Below are 24,644 nucleotides of genomic sequence, written 5' to 3'. Positions count from 1 at the left end.
CCCAAACCAACTGACTGCAAATCTGAAGGATCCATGACCACTCTCAGGTTTAGTAATTCACTAGAACAACTCAAAAGAATTAGGAAAGTGCTGTACTTATGAGTAAAGATTTATTATAAAGGACACAAATCAGGAACAGCCAAAGAGACACTGACCATGATGCCTAGGAGAGTCTTGAATGCAGAGCTTGTGTGCTGTTTTTCCATGGGATCAGGGCACATAACCCTTCATTCACCAACTGAGAAGCTGCACTGAGCTTCAGTGTCTAGAATTTTTATTGTGGTTTCATCGTGTGGGCATAATTGATAACTCAATCTCCAAACACCCTCCACTTCCCAGAGTTTGGATTAACTCAAAGTCTCAACCCTCTAATCATATGTAAACAGCCTCCCATCCTGCTCCAGCTCATTAACAGAAGCTCAGGTGTGAACCTCAGAGCTCATGAGGGAGAGATATTCCTATCTCTTGGAAGACTTCAAGGGTTTTAGAAGCTTTGTGCTAGGATTCTGGGTCAAAGACTACACAAATTCTTTATTGTATGATGTGGTACAGAAGAGAAGGTTTAGTGTAGTGGTTAAGAGTAATGCAGTAAAAAGTTATTTAATTTTATTTCCTCATGGGGATGTGGTGAGGTTTATATGTGTTCTTTAGTATAATATAGTTCTTTAGTATAGTACTTAATACCATGCTTAGTACATATTAAGTGTCTTGAATATATAGTAACTAGTATTAAGGAGTATTTTAGTTTCCTAGGGCTGCTGTTAACAAACCACAAATCGGGTGACTCAGAACAACAAAAATGTATTCTCTCACAGTCTGAAGTTTAGAAATCTAAAGTCTAGGTATCAGTTGGGCCATGCATCTGAGACTGTGTGGAATCCTTTCTTGCTTGTCTGGTGGTGTCTGTGTTCCTTGACTTGGAGCTGAAGCACTCTAGTCTCTGCCTGTGTTCTCATGTGTTGTCCTCCCTATGTGTCACTGACTTTATCTTATATTTAACTCTTCTTTTAAGGACACCAGTCAGGGTAGGATTAGTGCCTACCCTCATGACCTCATCTTAATTTGTTTATATCTGCAAAGATCCTATTTTCAAATGAGGTTATATTCACAGATACAAAGGGTACAGAATTGGGGGATACAGTTCACAGTCGTGATCCCCCAAATTCATGTCCTTTTCAGTGCTTTCACTGCATCCCAATATTTCCAAAAGTGTTAACCCATTCCAGCATAAACTCTTAAATCTAAAATCTTATCTAAATATAATTATATTTATATTATCTCATCTTCTTAATCTCTAAGTCAGGTGTGAGTGATCCTCTAGGTGAAGTTCATCCTGAGACAAAATCCCTCTCTATCTGAGATCTATGAAACCCAGAGGACAGGTTACCTGCTTCCAAGATGCAAAGGTAGAACAGTCATAGAAAAGACGTTCTCATCACAAATGGGAGGAATGGAAGGAATAAAAGGGTCACTGGTTTTGGGGCTATAGCTATAGCTCAGTGGTAATACTGGAAGCATCCCAGAGGTACCTCAGTTAGTCATAGGATAGATAATTGACCTATAAATTATGGATTACATGAGTCCTTTATAGTTATTTCTAGTGGATGGTTGTATATTTCAGTTTTTAGTTATTTTTCAAGAACACAGCCTCAGCCTATTTTAATGAGGACCTATACCTTTTTTAATTCCCTTATGCCAATATCAGTGTTTGTAGGTCTCTTAGAGGATACTCTATAAAAATTGATTTGCAGAGCTGGGACTGGGGCTCAGTGGCAGAGCGCTTGCCTAGCCACTTGTGAGGCACTGGGTTCTATCCTTAGCACCACATAAAAATAAGCAAATAAAGGCACGCTGTCCATCTACAACTACAAAAAATATTTAAAATTGTTTTGCTTTGAAAAAGGCTTATCCATGGCAATTCGAATAGGAGATCAGCTCTGGTGATAAATAAGAGACATTAGTTGCTGGGCTGTCATTTTGTTTTGTTTTGCTCACACTGAGCTCATTAATAAATTGCCACAGTAGTAATATGAAAGTAAAGAACTTTCTAGAATCTCAACTGCCACACAGAGTGCTAACACAGACCTGTAGGGAACTGTGTTGTTGTATACAGTTTGGTTAAAGGGTTTCAGGCTCTCCCACTCCCACGTCCCCCGCCTTTGAAACATTTATATTTTGTAAAATCCAGATCCTGTTTTAGTGCTTGTATAGTTTGTAAGTGAATATATTTAAATTCAACTCATCAAACATGTATCTAATACCTACTATTGTCAGGCAGTGTATTAAATCCTAAGGATGTAAAGCTGAATAAGGCATCCCATCAGGGCTTCACCATCAAATAGAGGCAAGAGATGTAAACAGATAATTATAATATAGTATTTAAATGCTTTAAGCATAAACCAGATATATAGAAGAGGAAATGGTTATCTAGGGAAAAGACTTAGGAAGGCTGACGAAGAGAGGATCCATTGATTTCTAAGTTAAATTGTGAAGGATGAGTTGTAAGTTAATGAACTGGGTGTTTAGTGGGAAAGTGTGTTATTGTAGATGAGTCGAGGGACTGTAAATCATTTAAAATAACTTAGGGGATGAAAGTAAAAAGGGAAAGATGAGTAGTAAATCATGCTGGAGAAGTAGTCAGGGGCCAAATCTTTAAAGGATTAGATTTTGAAATGCCACATATGCCTGTGACTTTGGTGGGTTTTATCCTATAGTCTACATGAATCCACTGAAGGGCATGGATTAACCAGAGAAGAACCATGATCCAATTTTTATATTCCAGGGATTTTTTTGGTTACCATATGCATATTGGAATGGAAGTAGAGAGAGGTTAATTGAGCTATTGACTACTTCTTTGAGAAGGAAAAACAATACCGTACAAAGAGCACAGCCTAGATTGTTTCTGATCTCAATTTAATCATGCCCTAACTGTAAATCTGAAGTTTCTTCATCTGTTAAATGGGAATATGTGATTTTACTGGATATTATGAAAAATTTTGTTGACATATCCAAAGAACTGAGTTTAAGTCTTAGCTGTTATATTTCAGATTCTGTTTCTGTTAAGTTTTAGTTAACATAAGTTTAGTAATTTTTTTATTGGTACATATTGTAGTGTATTGGTATATGCCTATGACATTATTTGATCAATTTTGCTCCTCAGTAACTCCTCTTACTCTACCCTCTTCCCTCCCCCATCTCCCACTTCTTTACCTTACTGATTTAGACCATTCTGTTTCAGTAAAACAGAAAGAAATAAAATTTACAAATATTTTACACTCATACTAAGATATATACTTGGGGATTTCCCAAACATTTAAAAAATAATGCAACCAATGCTTTTTCCTTTGGACACCATTTGAGACCCTCAATTGGGGAATCAAGATAAATGTCTTTTGTTGAGGGAGTACACTAGGAAAAACTTGAAGCCCTAGCTCAACAAATGAGCAGTTTAACTGAGAAATAGCATTGGAGTTTGCTCTGTCTGTTCCTTCAAATGTTTAATAAGAATGATACGAATAGTTTTTCTAGCCACCTTGCATGTCTATTGTGAGGATGACATTTTTTTTCTTTAGTAAACATTTGCTAAACAACTGCTATTCAAGGTCCTGTTTCCAAGAAGGTTAAACTGATTACTACCTGAATCCCAACTCCAAGTGAAAAAAGAACTGTAAAAGATGTATAAAATAACTATAATACCAATAAGACAACATGTGAGATAACTTTGAAATTATAAAGAACTTGGAAACTGGAAGTTATATTCTGTGTAACATACATTGTTATGTTTTATAAAGTGTATTTTACATGATTCTCATTGTGCTTCTCCAAGTAAAGCTGAGATAGACTTTCTTGGGTAACTTCTAAAAATAAATTATAAATATTATTTAGATTTTCTGCATATTTTTAATTTGTATGCATATTTTGAGCCCAGACTTGACTGGTCTCAGTATTCACTGATGTCCGAGTAACTCAGTAAATTCCTCCAAGCCTCAGTTGTGTGCATTTGTGTGTGTGTGTGTGTGTGTGTGTGTGTGTGTGTACATATATATATATGTGTATAATTGAGATATCTAACTTTTATGTTTAGATAAAACCATCATTATTTATAGAAGTGCTAACAAACAGGAAATGTTTATTCTTTCCTCCGTCTTTTTGCTTAGCCTACCCAACTTTTTTCTGTTAATCATTGTTGAGCTTTGAGATACCAACTTCATTGAAATAATTGAAAGTCATTTTTTTAAAAAATGACATAACTATAGGGGAGGAAACTATCTTTTCCTCACCCATCCTGGATTGACAGCTGAGGCCCCTATAAAAAAGGACATATTGACAAGAGAAAAACATAACACATATAAGTTTGATGTGACACAGGACCCTTCATAGGAAAATGAAAACCCAAAGAAACTGTTGAACTTGTATGTTTTTATGCTAGGTTTAATAATGAAGTGGATGGTTGTAATAAATAAGCTATGCCATTAACATAGACCAGACGTGTTTTTGTCTTTCCACAATGTCAGAATGTGATAAATAACTGTCAGAATTTATTGAATAGCAATCAACTGACAAACTACATCAATTTCATCAGCTGTAATTCACCAAAATACTCATGGTTCACCCAGTGCTGTGACTGAGGCAATTGCAAGTTCTTTTATTGCATTCCAATCTCAATTACTACTCAAGTCACTCATCATATTTCACACAATGATATATATATAGGTTATAGAAAAGCTAAAAAAGAGTTAACAGTGACAAGAGGGTTTTAAGAGACTGCACTCAGAGCAAAGGCAGAGAGCCGATAGGAATGCCAAAGAATCACTGCAGGTGGTCACATAAGATCACAAACTAGCCAAAGAACTTGTACAGAGCATGGAATTTATTCTAGGTCAAGATCTAGAAAACAGGCAGATTTGAAGTGGGCTGTGCCACAGAGAGATCCAGCTGAGCTGAAGCCCCAGAGACAAGTTAGAGTTGTAACCTGTTGACCTCATGATACATTCAACACATGGTCTGGTAAGAGGATGGATTATGTGTGCCACAGTATCACTGTCTTAGGTCCCTCTCCTTGTGTGTGTTTCAGATGAAGGGGTTGAATCATTCCGTAGTGTAGCATGTCTTAAGATTGTGCTTTGTAGCTGGGAGTTATTTTTTTCAGTAAGTTCTGTATGTCTGACATTTAGTGATTATCGGTTTGCCCAGACAAGTAAACAAGTCATTCTGCCTTTAGCACTTGTACTCAGAATGGAGTAGCTCAGGGCAAAATGCTATTTCATATAATGGAGTAACTCAGAGATAGGGACTACTGTTCTGTACAACATAGGGCAACTCAAAACAAGGCACGGCCTTCTCTCCACAGTAGTTGTGGTGAAATAAAATTAGGCAAAGGAGTACGATCTAATAAACTGGGATGGGCAAGGCATGTTAGTCAATTTCTTTTTGACATCTCTGTCTTTGGCTCCTTACCTCTGGATATTGGGAGGAAACCTCTCACATAGTGGTATATATATACAATGGAATATTACTCAGCCATAAAGAATGATAAAATTATGGCATTTGCAGCCAAATGGATGAAATTGGAGAATATCATGCTAAGTGAGATAAGCCAATTCAAAAAGCCAAAGGACAAATGATATCGCTAATAAGTGGAGGATGACACATAATGGGGGGGAGGGAAGGGTTAGTGTTAGGGTTAGAGTTAGGGTTAGGGAGGGGGGCAAGTATGGAGGAAGGAAGTACTGTATAGAGGGTAAAGAGGGGTGGGAGGGGTGGGGGGAAGGGAAAAAATAACAGAATGAATCAAACAACATTACTCTATGTAAATTTATGATTACACAAATGGTATGCCTTTACGCCATGTACAAAGAGAGAAACAACATGTATCCCATTTGTTTACAATAAAAAAAAAAAAAAAGGGTTCTTTGACCTGCTTTGTGGCAGAAAATAAAACCTTCCTAGGTTTTATGACCTTCAGAGGAGAAGAGTGGAGGAAGGTGAGAGAGGCTTTCCTGCTTCTGCTGTTTTCTCAAGATTCCTTCAGCTTAAGATATTTCAGGGTAACGTGTCCTGAGCCCCCTTGCATTTTCTGGAGAACATCTTTAATCTATTTTTTAATGTCACATTAGAGTAGGTTCTTTATAGAAGTCCTTGGCTTTTTCTCCTTATAAAATACTTTCAAAAATTAATAAAAATAATACTTCACATTTTGGGCCTAGTGGCCTAGTGACCAGTACAGACCAGTACTGCAGCTATATAAGCTTTAGGTGAATATACTGGGGTGCTAGCACTGGTCATAGAATCTCAGGGATCATAATATCATCCGTCAACTCTCCTCAGGAAAACTGGCCTATTTAATATGCCCAAGCAATAAGTACAGTCTTTTGCCTGTGTTTGGTTAGAGGCTCTCAGTTTTGATTTTCTCCAAAAAGCTCTGTTTAAATTATATAATTACCAAAATAATTCAAAGTTTCTGGTTCTTTCGCAACACTCTTCCCTATTTTCCAGTGCTGCCAAGTAGCTCTGTACTCATATTTTGAAAGTCTTCTGACATCTGAATGCCATGTCTTTTAAGTGGCTTTTTATAAGATAGAATTTGCCTTTGTGTTTCATGTATTTCCTTAATAAGTTGTGAAGACTGTATTCAGAAAAGTCTTTGGAAAGCTAAATTATGTTCATGATTGCGTTGCTCAATCCCTTTCATCCTCTCAGTACCTTTACGTAATGATTCTGTCAAATTTCAGAGAGACTTACTGTAAAGCACCTAACTTGTTTAATTTTGAGGTTTTCCTTAACTGTCTTTCTCTCAGAAATCAACTTATGGATTCTAATTACAAGACTTCCAAGTAAAATACTTAAAAAATTCATATTTATATTCTGATTTCAAATTTATAAATCTTTTGCCATTTAAAATTCAGAAATAGATTTGGATCCTATAATTTTTAATTCTGTGCCTTTTTTCATAGCGGTTTCATACTTATTTTCTCCTCTACTATGCACTACTTCAGTGTTGGGATCTAGAGCTGAATAAACAGCAAAGACAAATAGGCATGGATAACATCAAATGGTACTAACTGCTATGTGGATAATTAAAAGTGTGGTAAACCAGGCCCGGTGGCGCTTACCTGTAATCCCAGCAGCTTGGGAGGCTGAGGGAGGAGATTACAAGTTCAAAAGCAAGGTGCTAAGCAACTCAGTGAAACCCTGTCTCTAAATAAAATACAAAATAGGGTTGGGGATGTGGCTATGATCCAGTGCCCCTGAGTTCAATCCCTGGTACCCTCTCCCCCCTCCAAAAAATGAATAGTGTGATAGACAAGGTCTTTGTGACTGTAGATTGAGTAATCAGGGAAGGGTTCTCTGAGAAGGTGACGCCTGAAAGGTAAGCCAGTGGTGTGAATATTGGGTGGAGCATTCCAGGTAGTGGAATGAAGGCCCTATGAGCTGAGGAGACTCCCATGTATAGATTAAAATGAATGGCAAGTGCCATAGGGGATAAGGCATAACTAGGGGTCAGATCATGTAGGACTAGCCTAGTTCATGATAAGTTACTTGGATTTACTTTTAAAGTCTGTGACGTACCTTTGGAAGAGGTTAAGCAAGAGAGTGATACAACCTAATTTACATTAACACATAATCAAGAAAGGACCTTAGAGTGGTAAATACTGAGATCCTGTAATCCTGACATAGGCATTAGACTATGCATACTGTCTACTGCTAAGTCATACCAAATTGCCCAATTTTCCTTGAAACCCCTAAACCTCAGAGATAATAAATTTTCCCAAATTCCGTTGCTTCATATCTCAGCTCCACCATTCTAATTGTGTAGCCTTAAGCAAATTAAAAGACCACTTTCTGCCCTGGTTTCCTCTTCATTAAAATGAACATAATAGTAGTACTTGTTTTATGGAAGAGCTATGAGAACTAACAAACTTAAAACTTAGTGCTTAGAGCTGTCCTCGGTAAGGACTTAAGACATGTTTAGTTTTATCATTTATTTCCTTACTTGTCCTATAGCCATATGGTTGTATGACTGGAAGTACTATATTTTAATTTTATTTAAATGAAAAATTAAAAACTGATCTTCAGTTAAGTTTTTGGGAAATTCTTAAGTATGTTTGGAACAACTAGAATATGTGAATCTTTTTTTTCAAATTATAAATGTAGGAAATCAAAATACAGATCTAGTATTTCTGGTGAAAACAGCATATAAATTGAGGTAAACTATATATATAAATATCAGATTTTGAAGACTTATTATAGAAAGAATATTTTTTTCATTAATGATTTTTTAATGATTACTTGCTGATATGATTTTTTATTATATTGGTTTAAATAAGATGCATTAAAATTATTTTCACCTCTTTTTTTAGCTTTAAAATGTAACTACTAGAAAACTTAAAATTACTAGGCAGTGGACTAGGGCTGTAACTTAGTGGTAGAGTGCTTGCCTTGCACATGTGAGGCACTGGGTTCAATCCTCAGCACCACAAAAAAATAAATAAAGATATTGTGTCTATCTACAACTAAAAAATTTTTTTGAAATTACAGAAGTGGCTTGAATTATATTTCTGTTGAATGATGCTGCTCTTGATCCTGGGTCAAGAGAAGGAGATGAGAAAGACTATGGACTAAGAGGGGCACTTTTTCTAATTACCGTGGAGATTCTGAAACAACTTCAACCAGTAGAATCTCCCTCCCCATCAAGTTATGTTTACCTTCTGCCAAAAATCAGTGCCTTTGGTGACCCTGCTCTAATAGGAGTGTTTTCTGTTTTCTTAGGGTATATCAGAATGGAAAAAAGATTATGAGTCACTGGTCTATTTAAAGGGTATTGCACAGGCTAGATATTTCAGTTTTGATGAAATAAATTTTTGGAGTTTTCTGAACTGTTACTACCATATAAAATTGTTCTCTGAGATAGTATATCACTAATCCTAGTCCAGTGAACTCCAGGGACTTAAAAGTGAGGCAGAATTAGAGTAGATTTTTTATTAAAGTGTGAATTGCTGGGTAAAAGGCTGAGGAAGTTGAGGAAGGCATCTCATATTCTAAAAGCTAAATTTCAGGGATTTAAAAAAAAAACTCAAAAAGCTGAGTACAAATTGAGGAGATGAGAGATCTCTACAATGAAAACTATGAAACATTGAGGAAAGAAATTGAAGAGGACTAACCCTCCACCCAACTCCCATCAGGTCTATAATTTTTATTCTACTCTTTGTCTGTGAATTTGCCTATTCTAGGTACCCCAAGTAGAATCATAAAATAGTTTTCCTTGACTTCATTTTGTATAATATTTTCAAGGTCCATCCATGTTGTAGCATATATCAGAATTTCATTCCTTTTTATGGCTAAATAAATATTTCATTGTATGTATATGCTACACTTCATCCATTTTTTTCCCACCCATTGGCTATTGTGAATCATGCAGTTGGAAACAGGGCATACAAGTATCTGAACCTCTGATTTTAATTTCTTTGAGTATGCACCTAGAAATTGAGTTGCTAGATCATATAATTCTATGTTTAACCTTTTAAAGAACTTCCAAACTATTTTCCATGGTGGCTGTACCATTTTACATTGCAACAAGTAGTGCATGAGGATGCAAATTTCTCCACATCCTTGTCAATACTTGTCATATATCTGTTTTTCATAACATTCATCCTAGGAGGTGTGCAGTGGTATCTCATGTGATTTTGATTTCCATTTTTCTAGTGGTTAATGCTGTTGAGCATCTTTTCACATAATTATCGGTCATCTGTGGAAGACAGATCTTCTTTGGAGAAATGTCTATTTAGGTCCCTTGCCCATTTTTTATTTTTTTATTTTTTTATTTTTTTATTGTAAACAAATGGGATACATGTTGTTTCTCTGTTTGTACATGGCGTAAAGGCATACCATTTGTGTCATCATAAATTTACATAGGGTAATGTTGTTTGATTCATTCTGTTATTTTTTCCCTTCCCCCCACCCCTCCCACCCTTCTTCACCCTCTATACAGTACTTCCTTCTTCCATACTTGCCCCCCTCCCTAACCCTAACTCTAACCCTAACACTAACCCTTCCCTCCCCCCGATTATGTGTCATCCTCCACTTATTAGCGATATCATTCGTCCTTTGGCTTTTTGAGATTGGCTTATCTCACTTAGCATGATATTCTCCAATTTCATCCATTTGGCTGCAAATGCCATAATTTTATCATTCTTTATGGCTGAGTAATATTCCATTGTATATATATACCACAGTTTCTTTATCCACTCATCAATTGAAGGGCATCTAGGTTGGTTCCACAGTCTGGCTATTGTGAATTGAGCAGCTATGAACATTGATGTGGCTGTATCTCTGTAGTATGCTGATTTTAGATCCTTTGGGTATAGGCCAAGGAGTGGGATAGCTGGGTCAAATGGAGGGTCCATTCCAAGTTTTCTAAGGAATCTCCACACTGCTTTCCAGAGTGGCTGCACTAATTTGCAGCCCCACCAGCAATGTATGAGTGTACCTTTCTCCCCACATCCTCGCCAACACCTGTTGCTTGTATTTTTGATAATCGCCATTCTAATTGGGGTGAGATGGAATCTTAGGGTGGTTTTGATTTGCAATTCTCTTATTACTAGAGATGTTGAACATTTTTTCATATGTTTATTGATTGCTTGTACATCTTCTTCTGTGAATTGTCTGTTCATTTCCTTAGCCCATTTGTCGATTGGATTATTTGTATTCTTGGTGTAGAGTTTTTTGAGTTCTTTATAGATTCTGGAGATTAGTGCTCTATCTGAAGTATGATTGGCAAAGATATTCTCCCACTCTGTAGGCTCTTTCTTCACATTACTGATAGTTTCCTTTGCTGAGAGAAAGCTTTTTAGTTTGAATCTATCCCAGTTATTGATTCTTGCTTTTATTTCTTGTGCTATGGGAGTCCTGTTGAGGAAGTCTGGTCCTAGGCCGACATGTTGAAGATCGGGACCTACTTTTTCTTCTATAATCTGCAGAGTCTCTGGTCTGATTCCAAGGTCCTTAATCCATTTTGAGTTGAGTTTTGTGCAGGGTGAGAGAAATGGGTTTAGTTTCATTCTGTTGCATATGGATTTCCAATTCTCCCAGCACCATTTGTTGAAGAGGCTATCTTTTCTCCATTGCATATTTTTGGCGCCTTTGTCTAGTATTAGAAAGTTGTATTTATTTGGGTTTGTGTCCGTGTCCTCTATTCTGTACCATTGATCTACCTTTCTATTTTGGTACCAATACCATGCCGTTTTTGTTACTATTGCTTTGTAGTAGAGTTGAAGATCTGGTATTGCAATACCCCCTTTTTCACTCTTCCTGCTAAGGATTGCTTTAGCTATTCTGGGTTTCTTATTCTTCCAGATGAATTTCATGATTGCTTGCTCTATTTCTGTAAGGTACGTCCTTGGGATTTTAATTGGGATTGCATTGAATCTGTATAGCACTTTTGGTAGTATGGCCATTTTGACAATATTAATTCGGCCTATCCAAGAACATGGGAGATCTTTCCATCTTCTAAGGTTTTCTTCGATTTCTTTCTTTAGTGTTCTGTAGTTCTCATTGTAGAGGTCTTTCACCTCTTTTGTGAGATTGATTCCCAAGTATTTTATTTTTTTTTGATGCTATGGTGAATGGGGTAGTTTTCATAATTTCTCTTTCTGAGGATTCCTCACTTATGTATAAAAATGCATTGGATTTATGAGCATTGATCTTGTAACCTGCCACTTTACTGAATTCACTTATGAGTTCTAACAGTTTTCTGGTGGAATTTCCTCGTTCCTCTAAGTATATAATCATATCATCCGCAAATAGGGATAGTTTGAGTTCTTCTTTTCCTATTCGTATTCCTTTAATTTCCTTGGTCTGTCTAATTGCTCTGGCTAGAGTCTCAAGAACGATATTGAATAGGAGTGGTGAAAGAGGGCATCCCTGCCTTGTTCCAGTTTTTAGGGGGAATGCTTTCAGTTTTTCACCGTTTAGAATGATATTAGCCATGGGCTTAGCATAGATGGCCTTTACAATGTTAAGGAATGTTCCCACTCTCCCTATTTTTTCTAGTGTTTTGAGCATGAAGGGGTGTTGTATTTTATCAAATGCTTTTTCTGCATCTATTGAAATAATCATGTGGTTCTTGACTTTAAGTCTATTGATATGGTGAATTACATTTATTGATTTCCGGATGTTGAACCAATCTTGCATCCCTGGGATAAAACCCACTTGATCATGGTGCACTATCTTTTTAATATATTTTTGTATGCGATTTGCTAAAATTTTATTGAGAATTTTTGCGTCAATGTTCATTAAGGATATCGGTCTGAAATTTTCTTTCCTCGATTTATCTCTGTCTGGCTTGGGTATCAGGGTAATATTGGTTTCATAAAATGAGTTTGGGAGGGTACCCTCCTCTTCTATTTCATGGAATATTTTGAGAAGTATTGGAATGAGCTCTTCTTTAAAGATTTTGTTGAACTCGGCTGAGAACCCATCTGGTCCTGGACTTTTCTTTGTTGGTAGGCTTTTGATGACCTCTTCTACTTCATTACTTGAAATTGATCTATTTAAATTTTGTATGTCCTCCTCGTTCAATTTAGGCAATTCGTATGTCTCTAGAAACCTGTTGATGTCTTCGAAATTTTCTATTTGGTTAGAATATAGATTTTCAAAATAGCTTCTAATTATGTTTTGTATTTCAATCGTGTCTGTTGTGATATTTCCTTGTTCATTCCGAATTTTGGTGATTTGGGTTTTCTCTTGTCTTCTCTTTGTTAGAGTGGCTAAGGGTTTATCAATTTTGTTTATTTTTTCAAAGAACCAACTATTTATTTTGTCAATTTTTTGTATAGTTTCTTTTGTTTCAATTTCGTTGATTTCAGCTCTGAGTTTAACTATTTCCTGTCTTCTACTACTTTTGGTGTTGGTCTGTTCTTCTTTTTCTAGGGCTTTGAGCTGAAGTGTTAGGTTGTTTATTTGTTGATTTTTACTTCTTTTATTGAATGCGCTCCATGAAATAAATTTTCCTCTAAGTACTGCTTTCATAGTGTCCCAAAGATTTTGATATGATGTTTCTTTGTTCTCATTTACCTCTAGGAATTTTTTAATTTCCTTCCTAATATCTTCTGTTATCCATTCATCATGTAATAGCATATTGTTTAATCTCCAGGTGTTGGAGTAGCTTCTGTTTTTTACTCTTTCATTTATTTCTAACTTCAAACCATTATGATCTGATAGAATACAAGGTAGTGTCTCTATCTTCTTGTATTTGCTTACATTAGCTTTGTGGCATAATATATGGTCTATTTTAGAGAAGGATCCATGTGCTGCTGAGAAGAAAGTGTATTCGCTCTTGGTTGGATGGTATATTCTATAAATGTCCGTTAAGTCTAAATTATTGATTGTGTTATTGAGATCTATGGTTTCTTTGTTCAATTTTTGTTTGGAAGATCTGTCCAGTGGTGAGAGAGGCGTGTTAAAATCACCTAGTATTATTGTGTTATGGTCTATTTGGTTTCTGAAATTGAGAAGGATTTGTTTGACATACATGGATGAGCCACTGTTTGGGGCATAGATGTTTATGATTGTTATGTCTTGCTGATTTATGGTTCCCTTAAGCAGTATGTAATGTCCTTCTTTATCCCTTTTGACTAGTTTTGACTTGAAGTCCACCTTATCTGAAATGAGGATGGATACCCCAGCTTTTTTGCTGATTCCATGTGCATGATATGCTTTCCCCCATCCTTTCACCTTTAGTCTGTGTGTATCTCTTTCTACGAGGTGAGTCTCTTGCAGGCAACATATTGTTGGATCTTTCTTTTTGATCCAATCTGCCAGTCTATGTCTTTTGATTGATGAGTTCAGGCCATTAATATTCAGGGTTATTATTGAGATATGATTAGTATTCCCGGTCATTTGGTTCATTTTATTTATTTATTTATTTATTTATTTATTTATTTATTTATTTATTTATTTATTCATTCATTTATTTATTTATTTATTTTGAGACGACTTGGTTCTTCCTTTATTTGACAATTCCTTTAGGATGGTTCCTCCCATTGCTGATTTGTTTCTTTGTTTTTCATCTCTTCCTCGTGGAATATTTTGCTGAGAATGTTCTGTAATGCTGGCTTTCTTTTTGTAAATTCTTTTAGCTTTTGTTTATCATGGAAGGATTTTATTTCATCATCAAATTTGAAGGTAAGTTTTGCTGGGTATAAGATTCTTGGTTGGCATCCATTTTCTTTCAGGGCTTGAAAAATGTTGTTCCAGGCCCTTCTAGCTTTTAGGGTCTGGATTGAAAAATCTGCTGATATGCGTATTGGTTTCCCCCTGAATGTAATTTGATTCCTCTCTCTTGCAGCCTTTAAAATTCTGTCTTTATTTTGTATGTTGGGCATTTTCATTATAATGTGCCTTGGTGTGGGTTTGTTGTAATTTTGTATATTTGGAGTCCTATAAGCCTCTTGTACTTGATCTTCCATTTCATTCTTCAGATTTGGGAAATTTTCTGATAGTATTTCATTGAATAGATTGTTCATTCCTTTGGTCTGTTTCTCTAAGCCTTCCTCAATTCCAATAATTCTCAAATTTGGCCTCTTCATGATATCCCATAGTTCTTGGAGATTCTGTTCATGATTTCTTACCATCTTCTCTGTTTGTTCAACTTTGTTTTCAAGGTTAAATATTTTATCTTCAATGTCTGATGTTCTGTCTTCCAGGTGTTCTATTCTATTGGTTATGCTTTCTATGGAGTTCTTAATTTGGTTTATTGTTTCCTTCATTTCAAGGATTTCTGTTTGGTTTTTTTTCAATATCTCTAACTCTTTATTGAAGTGATCTTTTGCTTCCTGTATTTGCTCTTTTAACTGTCGATTGGTGCGATCATTCAGTGCCTGCATTTGCTCTTGCATCTCGTCATTTGCTTCCCTGAGCATTTTAATTATGTACATTCTGAACTCCCTTTCTGTCATTTCTTCTGCCATGCTGTGGTTGGGTTTCATTGATGTAACATCTAGATTTGTTTGCAGCATTTTCTTTCCTTGTTTTCTCATATTGTTCAGGTATCAGTTGACTGCTGTGATATTGCAGATTTCCTCTATTATCTTATAATATCCCTGAAGATTTTTATTATATTCCCTCTTAGTCTTCAGTAGCCTGAAATCTTGGAGGAAGTTGATAATGCAGTGCTCCACAAGGGAGCTGACTCCCTAGGAGTGGTGGCCTTCTGGTGGGGTATATTCCCTGCTAGTGGGCAGAGGTACCTTCACTTGCTGATGAATGGTCATCCAGAAGGGAAGTAGGTTGTGGGCTGATGCAAGACCAGTTTGGGCCTGTGTCTCTGATTTTACGGTCCTTTTGGGAGAACCTCACCCAACAGGGAGGAGTCACCCGGTGGGGAGGTCTCGCTGGTCGGTTTTCCTCCCAGAGGTTCCGTTCAATTCACAACTACCGCCTGCACTGGGCAGCCTTCTTCTGCAATGTTCCCAGGGACCCGGACCTACCTCCTGGGCCTGGAAGCCTCACCCTTCGCAAATGAATCTCCTTCGGCTGCCTCTCCTCAGAGAAGCTGCCTGCAGTCTTGGAGCCTTCGCTCTGCCCCTCAGTTTGTCTGTGGGGCCCTTCCACCAAGAAGCCGTCTAGGACCCTGCTCTGCACTTTTCGCCTGGCTATGCGGCCCCTCCTCTGAGCAGCCACCTGGAGCCCCTTACAATCGCTCCGAGTCCCAGTGACCCGCCACACGCCTTTTCCTCCGGCAGCCACCTGTTGTTCCGTGCGGTCGCTCTAAGACCAAGTGACCCACCACGCACCACTTTCTCCACCAGGCAGTCACCCAGAGATCTGGTGCGTCACGAGTCCCAAGAACTCACTGTGCACCTTCTTGTCCCGACTGCCTCCCGTAGCCCTGGTGCAGTCACTTCGAGCCCAAGCACCCCGCCGCGCTCCTCCTCCTTCTCCAGACAACCCCCCTATGTTCAGGAGTGGATGCTCTGGGACCAAACCACTCACCACGCTGTTCCACTGGATAGCCGCCCAGAGCCCTGGCGCAGCTGCTCCAATTCCAAGCGACGTGCCGAGCCCGTATTTCTCCTTCTCCTCTGGGCAGCCCCCTGTGTTCAGGGGTGGTCACGTTCAGTCCAAACAGCTCACCAAGCACCTTCTCCTTTGGGCAGCCTCCCAGAGCGCGGGTGGGTTGCGCCGAGTCCAAGCGCTGTGGTGAACAGCCACCTCTCCAATGCTCCCAGCTGTCTGCGATCACTGCTCCGGCGGGGGGAGGGGCGCCTCGCCAGCAGTTCTACTTTGCAAAGATCCCTGCTTTCGGGGCTACCGCCCTGTCCGGGGGCTACCGCCCCGTCTGGGATGCCTGCCCAGTGGGAAACACTCACCCGGCTGCTTTGAGTTGGTCCCAAGTCTTTCAATATCTCCTTTTCTTGAGTCCTGAGTCCACGCTGCTCCTCCGGATAGCCGCCCGGAGCCCTGGCGCAGCTGATCCAATTCCAAGCGACGTGCCGAGCCCGTATTTCTCCTTCTCCTCTGGGCAGCCCCCTCTTCAATGTTCCCAGCTGTCTGCGATCACTGCTCCGGCGGGGGGGAGGGGCGCCTCGCCGGCCGTTCTACTTTGCAAAGGTCCCTGCTTTTGGGGCTACCGCCCCGTCCAGGACTCCTGCCCCGTCCGGGACGCCTGCCCAGTGGGAGACTCTCGCCCGGCTGCTTTGAGTTGGTCCCAAGGCTCTCTATATCTCCTCTTCTTGAGTCCTGAGTCCTGGAGCAACACGAAACGCAGCCACCCTCTAGTCCGCCATCTTGAATCCCCCTCTAATTATGTTTTGTATTTCAATCCTGTCTGTTGTGATATTTCCTTGTTCATTCCGAATTTTAGTGATTTGGGTTTTCTCTCGTCTTCTCTTTGTTAGTGTGGCTAAAGGTTTATCAATTTTGTTTATTTTTTCGAAGAACCAACTCTTTATTTTGTCAATTTTTTGTATTGTTTCTTTTGTTTCAATTTCATTGATTTCAGCTCTGAGTTTAACTATTTCCTGTCTTCTACTACTTTTGGTGCTGTTCTGTTCTTCTTTTTCTAGGGCTTTGAGCTGTAGTGTTAGGTCGTTTATTTGTTGAGTTTTACTTCTTTTATTAAATGCGCTCCATGAAATAAATTTCCCTCTAAGTACTGCTTTCATAGTGTCCCAGAGATTTTGATATGATGTTTCTTTATTCTCATTTACCTCTAAGAATTTTTTAATTTCCTTCCTAATATCTTCTGTTATCCATTCATCATATAATAGCATATTGTTTAATCTCCAGATGTGGGAATAGTTTCTGTGTTTTACTCTTTCATTTATTTCTAACTTCAATCCATTATGATCTGATAGAATACATGGCAGTGTCTCTATCTTCTTGTATTTGCTAACATTAGCTTTGTGGCATAATATATGGTCTATTTTAGAGAAGGATCCATGTGCTGCTGAGAAGAAAGTGTATTCGCTCTTGGTTGGATGGTATATTCTATAAATGTCTGTTAAGTCTAAATTATTGATAGTGTTATTGAGATCTATGGTTTCTTTGTTCAATTTTTGTCTGGAAGATCTGTCCAGTGGTGAGAGAGGCGTGTTAAAATCACCTAGTATTATTGTGTTATGGTCTATTTGGTTTCTGAAATTGAGAAGGATTTGTTTGACATACATGGATGAGCCACTGTTTGGGGCATAGATGTTTATGATTGTTATATCTTGCTGATTTATGCTTCCCTTAAGCAGTATGAAATGTCCTTCTTTATCCCTTCTGAATAACTTTGGCTTGAAGTCCACATTATCAGAAATGAGGATGGATACTCCAGCTTTTTTGCTGAGTCCATGTGCATGGTATGTTTTTCCCCATCCTTTCACCTTTAGTCTATGGGTATCTTTTTCTATGAGGTGAGTCTCTTGCAGGCAGCATATTGTTGGATCTTTCTTTTTAATCCAATCTGCCAGTCTATGTCTTTTGATTGATGAATTCAGGCCATTAACATTCAGGGTTATTATAGAGATATGATTTGGTTTCCCGGTCATTTGGTTCATTTTTTAAATTTTATTTATTTATTTGTTTGACACATCTTGTTTCCTCCTTTATTTGACCATTCCTTTAGGATAATTCCTCCCTTTGCTGATTTGCTTCTTTGTTTTTCATCTCTTCCTCATGGAATATTTTGCTGAGAATGTTCTGTAATGCTGGCTTTCTTTTTGTAAATTCTTTTAGCTTTTGTTTATCATGGAAGGATTTTATTTCATCGTCAAATTTGAAGGTAAGTTTTGCTGGGTATAAGATTCTTGGTTGGCATCCATTTTCTTTCAGGGCTTGAAAAATGTTGTTCCAGGCCCTTCTAACTTTTAGGGTCTGGATTGAAAAATCTGCTGATATTCTTATTGGTTTCCCCCTGAATGTAATTTGGTTCTTTTCTCTCACAGCCTTTAAAATTCTGTCTTTATTTTGTATGTTAGGTATTTTCATTATAATGTGCCTTGGTGTGGGTCTGTTGTAATTTTGTGTATTTGGAGTCCTATAAGCCTCTTGAACTTGATTTTCCATTTCATTCTTCAGATTTGGGAAATTTTCTGATATTATTTCATTGAATAAATTGTTCATTCCTTTGGCTTGTTTCTCTAGGCCTTCCTCAATCCCAATAATTCTTAAATTTGGCCTTTTCGTGATATCCCATAGTTCTTGTAGATTCTGTTCATGATTTCTTACCATCTTCTCTGTTTGTTCAACTTTGTTTTCAAGGTTAAATATTTTGTCTTCAATGTCTGAGGTTCTGTCTTCCAGGTGTTCTATCCTATTGGATATGCTTTCTATGGAGTTCTTAATTTGGTTTATTGTTTCCTTCATTTCAAGGATTTCTGTTTGGTTTTTTTTCAATATCTCTAACCCTTTATTGAAATGATCTTTTGCTTCCTGTATTTGCTCTTTTAACTGTCGATTGATGCGATCATTCAATACTTGCATTTGCTCTTTCATCTCATCATTTGCTTCTCTGATCATTTTAATTATGTATATTCTGAACTCCTTTTCTGTCATTTCTTCTGCCATGCTGTCATTGGGTTTTATTGATGTAACATCTAGATTTGTTTGCAGCATTTTCTTTCCTTGTTTTCTCATATTGTTCAGGTATCAGTGGACCCCTGAGATATTGCAGATTTCCTCTATTGACTTACAATGTCCCTGAAGATTTCTGTATATATCCCCCCTTAGCTTTCAGTAGGCTGAAGTCTTGGAGGAAGTTGATAATGCGGTGCTCCACAAGGAAGCTGCCTCTCTTGGAGTGGTGGCCTTCAGGTGGGGTATAATCCCTGCTAGTGGGCAGAGGTGCCTCCACTTGTTGACCAATGGTCATCCAAAGGGGACCTAGGCTGCGGGCTGAGGCAAGGCCTGTTTGGGCCTGAGTCTCTGGTTTTACCGTCCTTGTGGGGAAACCTCACCCAGCAGGGAAGACTCACTCGGTGGGGAGGTCTCGCTGGTCAGTTCCCTCCTAGAGGTTCCCCTCAATTTACAGCTACCGCCTGGGCTGGGCTGCCTTCCTCTGCAAAGTTCCCAGGGGCCCGGCCCTACCTCCTGGGCCTGGGAGCCTCACCCTTCGCAGATGAATCTCCTTAGGCTGCCCCTCCTCAGAGAATCTGCCCGCAGGCCTGGAACCTTCGCTCCGCCCTAAGCCTGTCTCTGTGCGGCTCTTCCACAAGAAGCCTCCTAGATCCTGGGACCCTGCTCTGCACCTAATCGCCTGGCTATGCGGCCCCTCCTCTGAGCAGCCACCTGGGGCCCCGAACAATCGCTCTGAGTCCCAGAGACCTGCCACACGCCTCTTCCTCCAGACAGCCGCCCAGTATTCCGGTGCGGTCACTAGGAGTCCAAGAAACTCACTGCGTGCCTCCACCTCCCACCAACCACCTGTAGCCCTGGGCAATCAATCACTCCGAGTCGAAGTGACCCTCCCCGTTCCTCCTCCTTCTCCAGATAACCCCCCGGGTGTTCAGGAGCGGTCGCTCTGAGTGGCTCTGAATCCACGTGACCCGCTGCACGGGTCCTCTGGGCAACCGCCCGGAGCTCTGGTGCGGCAACTCAAGACCAAGAGACCCACCACGCTTCTCCTCCAGGCAGCCCCCCTGTGTTCAGGAGCTGTCACTTTAAGTCCAAACAACTCACCACTCGCCTTCTCCTCTGAGCAGCCACCTGGAGCGCTAATGCAGTCACTGCGAGTCCAAATGACCTGCGGCGCTCCTCCTCCTCCTCCTCCTACTCCTCCGGGCAGGCCCCGGTGTTCAGAAGTGGTCTGAGTCCAAACAGCTCGCCACGCAGCCCCTCCTCTGGCAACCGCCTGCAGCTCTGGTGTAGTCACTCTGAATCCAAGTGGCCACGCTCCTCTTCCTCCTCCTCGTCCTCAGGGCAGGCCCCGGGGTTCAGAAGCAGTCGTCCTAAGTCCAAACAGCTCGCCCCGCAGCTTCTCCTCTGGCAACCGCCTGTAGCTCTGGTGCAGTCACTCCGAATGCAAGCGGCCACGTTCCTCCTCCTCCTCCTCAGGGCAGGCCCTGGTGTTCTGAGTCCATACAGGTCTCCTCGCCACTCCTCCCCTGGGCAGCTGCCGGAGCCCCAGTGGTTGCTCCGAGTCCCAGTGCTGTGCCGAGCGGCCTCCTTTACGGCGCTCCCAGTTGTCCGAGTTCACTGCTCCAGCGGGGGGGCCCTTGCCCATTTTTAAGTTGAGCTATTTGGAGTTTCTTTTTGGTTGTCATTGAACTACAGGTATTCTTGTTGTATTCTGGATATTAATTTGGTATATAATTATTTGATATATAATTTGCAAATATTTTCTCCCATTCTTTAGATTGTCTTTTTACTCCTCATAGTGTTCTTTGAAGCCCAAATTTTTATAAAAATTTTGATGAAGTATAGTTTAGATTTTTCTCTTTTGTTGTCTACTGCACTTTAGTATACTAACAGATCCCCTGTGAAAGAATTTTCCCAGTTTTCTCCTAAGAGTTATAGTTTAACTTATATTTAAGATCTTTAATGAATTTTGAGTTCAGGTTTTGGTATGGCATAAGAGTTCAGTTTAATTCTTTTGCATGTGGATATCCACTTTTTCCAGCATCATTTGTTGAAAAGTATCCTTTTCCCATTAAATGGTTTTGGCATCTTTGACAACAACCAATGACTATACATATGAAGGTTTATTTCTGGCTTCCCTGTTTTATTCCATTTCTCTCCCTCTCTCTCTCTGTGTCTCTGTCTCTTTCTCTCTCTCTCTCTCTCTCTCTCTCTCTCTCTCTCTCTTTCTCTCTCTCTGTATATAGATAGATAGATAGATAGATAGATAGAAAGATAGATGTTCTTATGCCAGTACTATCCTATTTTAATGACTGTAGCTTTGTAGTATGTTTTAGAATCAGAAAGTATGAGTTTTCAAACTCTGTTCCTATTTTTCAAGATTCTGTTTGAGTTTTAAAATTGTTTTTTCTATCTGTGTTTAAAAAAAAAGGTTACTGGAATTTTCATAGGGATTGCATTGACTTTGTAGATTTCCAGGGTAGTGTTGTAATCTTTTTTTTTCTTTTTTTTTTTTTAGTATTGCCCAGTACTGGGAATTTAATTCAGGGCTTGGCCACTGAACTATAATCCCCAGTTCTTTTTTCATTTTTATTTTCTATTTGAGACAGGATCTTGCTAAACTGCTGAGATTGGCCTCAAACTTGAGATCCTCTTGCCTGAAAATCCCAAGTCACTGGGATTTCAGGTATGTATCACTACACTAGCAGTATTGTAATCTTAACATTAGCTTAGTCTTCTAATCTACGTACACAGGTTGTCTTTCTGGTTTTTTATGTCTTTAATTTCTTTTAGCAATGCTTTTACTTTTACAACTCTTTTCCCTCCTTAGTTAAATTTATTTCTATATATTTGATTATGTCTTATAATATTTTAAAAAATGTTTTTAGTTGTTGATGGACCTTTATTTTATTTATTGATTTAAATGTGGTACTGAGACTCGGACCCAGTGCCTCAAACATGCTAGGCAAGCACCTACCACTGAACTCAGTCTCAGTTTGTTTTATAATATTTTAAATGGAATTATTTTCTTACTTGCATTTTCAGATTGCCCATCACTAGTATATAGAAATCGAATGATTTTTGTACATTGAATTTTGTGTCCTACAATTTTACTGAATTCATTTATTAGTTCTAACAGCTTTTTTTGGTGGAGTCATTAGAGTTTTCTATATGTGAGATTGTATCCTCTGCAAATCACTTTACTTCTTCCTTTCAAATCTGGTTGTCTTTTTTTTTTTGTTTGCCTAATGTCTCTGGCTAGCAGTTCCATATTTGCCCATTCAACCAGTAATAGATTGAATATATGTATTTTTAAAATTTTGTTTTTATTTAATTAGTTATACATGACAGTAGAGTGCACTTTGATACATCATATATAATGGAATGTAATTTCTCATTCTTCTGGTTATACATGATAACCAAGTCATATAGTTATATATGTATATGGGGTAATAATATCTGATTCATTTTACTATCCTTCCTACCTCCCTACCCCCTCCCCTCTCTTCACTCCCCTCTACCTAATCTAAAGTAACTCTATTCTTCCCTAGCACCTCCCCACCCATTGTGAATTAGCATCTGCATATCAGAGAAAACATTTGACTTTTGGTTTTTGGGGATTGGCTTATTTTGCTTAGCATGATATTCTCCAGCTCCATCCATTTACTGACAAATGCCGTAATTTCATTCTTCTATAAGGCTGAGTAATATTCCAGTGTGTGTGTGTGTGTGTGTGTGTGTGTGTGTGTATCACTTTTTTTTATCCAGTCATCTGTTGAAGGGCACCTAGGTTAGTTCCATAGTTTAGCTGTTGTGAATTGAGCTGCTATAAATATTGATGTGGCTGCATGACTGTAATATGCTGATTTTAAGTCCTTTGGGTATAAACTGAGAAGTGGGATAGCTGGGTCAAACGGTGCCAATTTTTTTTTCTTGTCCCTATTCCCTGAACAATACAGTATAATAACTATTTACATATCATTTACATTTTATTAGGTATTATAAGCAATTTAAAGATGAATTAAAATACATGGGAGAATATACATAGATTATATGCAAATTCTGTATCATTTTATATAAGGAACTTGAGTAGCCATTGATTTTGATATCCATCAGGAATCTTAAAACCAGTCCCTCATGGATATTGAGAAATGATTGCACTATGCTTAATAAAAGTAGTTAAAGTGACCATCTTTCTCTTGGTGCTATTGTTAGGGAAAAGGCTTTTAGTCCCACTATTGAGTATACTGTTCACTGTGGATTTTTTCATCTGTGGCCTCTATTATGTTGACAAATTCTTAATTTATTGAGTGCTTTTATTATGAGTATAGGTTACATTTTGTCAAATGCTTTATCTGTATCAATTAAGATTATCATGTAATTATTGTGGTTTTTTTTTTTTTAACCTCCATATGTTTATGTGGTATACAAGATTGGCTAAACCATTTTTGCATTCTGGAAATAAATCCTTCTTGATACTTGTATATAATAATCCTCTTACTATGCTGCTGAATTTAGTTTGCTAGTATTTCATTGAGTATTTTTGCATCAGTATTTGTAAGGGCATTTTCCTGTTTTTATATTAAATTTTTGTTGGAATACAACCATGCTGATTGATTTCTGTACTGTTTCTACTTTCATACTACAGCAGAAGAGTTCAAGAGTTGCAACAGAGATCACCAACCTGGAAAAATTTACTATCTGACATTTTTTGGAAAGGTTTGCCAACCTCTGAGTTACACAAACAAACCTCCTTACTCTTGCTCCATACTGACCAAGAACTTTTCTGGTTCTCATTTGGATTTTTGTGTAGATGTACCTTTGAAGTTAAATAGCCCTGCTCATGCTCCATTGAATATTGTAGGTCATGTGGCATTTACATTTTTCACAGAAATTAATGAGTTAGCATTTTAGTTTATTCATCATTGTTTAATTAACTATAGATCTGTCCTCAAGGGTCGATTCTATTTTTAACAGAATCAGGATTTGGAACCAACTAAGCTGAGGGAAGAATCCTGGAAACTAGAAAGGTAACCACATTATTGCCTTTGGGAAGCTCATTCTGATGACTTCCAGTCTGATGACTTCCTCTGATAAAGACTTACTTTCACTGCATGTCTCCTTTGAGCTATAGTAGTTCACGTTGGTATTTTTCTATCTTTTACTTCTAGATTTCTTCATCATGCTAAGGAAGAATGATTTCTCATTTGGTGTAGCTGATGGTAATATGCAAAAAACAGATCCTTGAAAAGGTCAGAACCTATATGTACACATGACAGAAACAGAAAGTTATCTTCTATTAGGCTGTGTTTGAATGTATGTATCACAAAAAAACAATGAGAATGATTTTTAAAAACTCATCCTTCCTTCCCAAATTATCTTACAGTTTTAACAAATCCTGTGTATCATTTATACAGCTCTTTATATCTTGTGAACTATTCTCCATACAATTTTCTCCTATAGTCTTCACAGTAATCTGAAATAAGTACTGTTTTTAATCCTATTTTATGGAAATAATGATGAGTTAAGAGACTTTTTCAAATCTTACAAATCTTAAATGCAAGGCTTAGTCCCAGGTTGTTCTG

General features: G+C 38.4%; 1 protein-coding gene across 20 annotated transcripts in view; it reads left to right on the top strand.

Moving 5' to 3' along the window:
* SCMH1 (Scm polycomb group protein homolog 1) overlaps positions 1 to 24,644 on the top strand; it is a 348,969-nt gene that overhangs the window by 133,076 nt on the left and 191,249 nt on the right. For 11 of the 20 annotated variants that reach the window (XM_079113214.1, XM_079113201.1, XM_079113207.1 and 8 more), the window contains 4 exons: positions 21,669 to 21,745; positions 23,708 to 23,919; positions 24,037 to 24,089; positions 24,231 to 24,311. The exons of 3 other annotated variants lie outside the window; for them this stretch is intronic. The gene's annotated coding sequence lies outside the window, so the exon portion shown is untranslated. The remainder of the gene's footprint in view (positions 1 to 21,668; positions 21,746 to 23,707; positions 23,920 to 24,036; positions 24,090 to 24,230; positions 24,312 to 24,644) is intronic. 6 more of the 20 variants (XM_079113199.1, XM_079113216.1, XM_079113217.1 and 3 more) reach the window with 4 other exon arrangements.

This window comes from Sciurus vulgaris, assembly GCF_902686455.1.
Source record: "Sciurus vulgaris genome assembly, chromosome: 1".
NCBI classification, from domain to species: Eukaryota; Metazoa; Chordata; class Mammalia; order Rodentia; family Sciuridae; genus Sciurus; species Sciurus vulgaris.
The sequence above is the reverse complement of the archived record's forward strand: the minus strand, read 5'-3'. Positions and strand labels throughout refer to the sequence as shown.